We start from the raw sequence: 2,823 nt of genomic DNA on the forward strand, positions 1-2,823 counted from the left end.
ACAGTGAAGGAATCAGACATTATCGTAAGGTTTCTCTACAACAGAGGTCACAGATTAGCAGACCAGGGTCCGGACCCAACCTGATTTGAAACATTTATAAATTGCTGCATGTTGTCCAACAGCAGTGTCTAACTTCACTTGCGCCGCTTCTCCTGTTTATATGGTAAAGCCCTCCAGAGTGACCGGGACCAGGCTACACGTGATACACATTACTTAACTTTTAGATACAGCAGGGAAACCTGTGGCAAGCCGGGCGATGGGAGAGAAGGAGAAGATGATGAGAAAAAGTGAAAGTGTGGACTGCTGGAAGAACTGCGGTAAACTGGAGAAAGAAAAGTGAAATGTTGTGCTCAAAGATGACCCGGCACATTTTTAGTATGTCTGGCTCAACCTGCTGCTGTGAAGCAGGATTATCCACCATAAACATAATCAAAAATAAATATGGATCCAGGCTCAAAATAATAACCTTGATATGTGCTTTAGAATGGCTTTGTCTCCATTCAAACCCAGGTTTATAAAACTAGCAGGGCAGCATAAAGCCCACTGCTCTCATTAAGCCAGAAAAAAAGAAAGAAAAAAAAAACAATAACAAATGGTCAGTTCAGGTGTTTTATAAAATATGTGAATCAGGAAATTGTCTATATACCAAACTGAACAATTGTTGTTCTCTACTTCAAAAAACACTTTAGATTTTAAAATGTATTTATTTTTTTTATAAATTCAATGTATAACATGGATGCATAAAAACCTCATTTTATTTCAGTGTTAAATTCTGTTTAAAGTAACAGATCATAATAAAAATGACTGGTTGTTGGTTTTCTTTGTTCAGACCCTGCTGATTCTTAATAGGTTACCCCTGATCAACAATAATCATGTCATACAATCATTCTTAAGAGTTCTTCAGAATTTGCCTTCAATCTTTTCAGCCCAGCATCCAAAACATTGAAAAGGCACACTTGACATTTGGGGGACAGTTACAAAACCGACACTGCACGTCATCGTTGAGAGGACATTTATAAAAGTTTGCTGACATTTAAACTGTGGAAATAGCGACGATTATAGCTTCAAACTTTAACGCGCGACATTACTGTTATTTTAATTAGGAAATAAGAAACGAATTACTTTGTTTACCTTGTAAATGCGAAACGTGCGTCTCACGTCCAAATACAGCAGACCATGACGTTAAGACGAGTTCTTATGAGAATAAGCCAATCAGAGGCCTTTCAAACAGATAGAAGAATATGATTGGATAAAAGCTACACCAATCATGGTGCTTATCAATCCCATTGGCTCCGCCTTCTTAGAGTTTCCGCCATACTATGAGTGGCAGGTAAACACACGTAACTACATATATAAGCAGTAAAAATATATCAAACTATTGTGAAGTAATTTGTTATACACATTTGTATACTTTAGTACGATTAGTACATTTAATTTATTTTTTTAAATGTATTTATTAAATGTACATAAATAAAATATCCATATAAAATACTGATAGTTTTAAAATGAAAATAGTCTTAACAGAAAAGCAGATTGTGCTAAATACTGCATTGTAAAAGATTTAAATCTAAATAAGTCTTTTTTTTCTTAAAATTAGTGATTTTTTTTTAATTAAGGAGGTAAGTGAGTCACTTTGCCTATGGAACAAGACAATTTACATTTAAAATAAGAGAAAATAAATGCATGGTCTTATTTCAAGTGAATATTATCAAATGATCTTATTTTGAGAATATGTCAAATGGCAGATTATCCTATTTATCTACTCAAATTAAGGGTAAATACACTTAATTTAAGAAATGTTGTTTTTGCAGCGTCAAGCACAACTTTTAACTAGATCAAAAAGGTTTGAGCACATTATTCCGAACTTAAAATACCACCATTTGTTGCCCGTATGTTTTAGGTTCCTTTTTAAATTGCTCTTATTTGCTTTTACCTTTATAAGATGCAGCACTCTGCAAAAAAATGAAATCTCAATAAGTCATTTTTTTTCTTAAAATAAGTGCATTTTTTCTAGAATTGAGGAGGTGAGTGAGACACTTTTCAATGAAACAAGACAATCTACGTTTAAATTAAGAAAAAACAATTGCTTTAAGAGTAAATATACTCATTCTATTGGCAATCATCTTATTTATCTACTCAAATTAAGGGTAAATACACTTAATTTAAGATATTTTAACTTATTTCTAGATCTATTTTCCACTGTACCTACCTGATCCCTAAGGTCTGCCAACCAGCAGCTCCTTGTTGTCCCTAAATCCAAGTGAAAGCAAAGAGGAGATTGTCCCTTCGCTGTAGCAGCTCCACAGTTGTGCAATAATCTGTCCTTGAATGTCATGCCAGACTCCTCTCTTTCAGAGTTTAGAACACACCTGCTTGCTGAGGCATTTTGTACATCCTGAGAGCTTGACACTATATTTACTTTATTTCATTTTTTAATCTTCTATTTTAATAAATTTTACATTATTTTAAATATGAACTATTCTAACAGTTTTTTTTTACTATTAATCTCAAATCTAGCTTGTCTGTATTTTACTTTCTATTTAAAATTGACTTTTGTTTTCAATTGTCTGTACAGCCCTTAGATAACTTTTGTTAATTAAATTGTTTTTGTAAATACAGGGGTATAGTATGGTGATAAATCCAGTTTGGTTTTAATAATAGATATCTTACAGGGTTGAGTATTTAAGCTCAGAGTTGTGTTGTAAGTTAGTATAGACAACATATTGGTCTTTATGGATCTTATTTTTTATTTTTTTTGCTGTAATCAGTCATTCATGGAAAATGTGGAAACTTGAGGAGTGAAAATATCTATACAGGAACTAT

Source organism: Cyprinodon variegatus, unplaced genomic scaffold (assembly GCF_000732505.1).
Source record: "Cyprinodon variegatus isolate N-32 unplaced genomic scaffold, C_variegatus-1.0 Scaffold74, whole genome shotgun sequence".
NCBI classification, from domain to species: domain Eukaryota; kingdom Metazoa; phylum Chordata; class Actinopteri; order Cyprinodontiformes; family Cyprinodontidae; genus Cyprinodon; species Cyprinodon variegatus.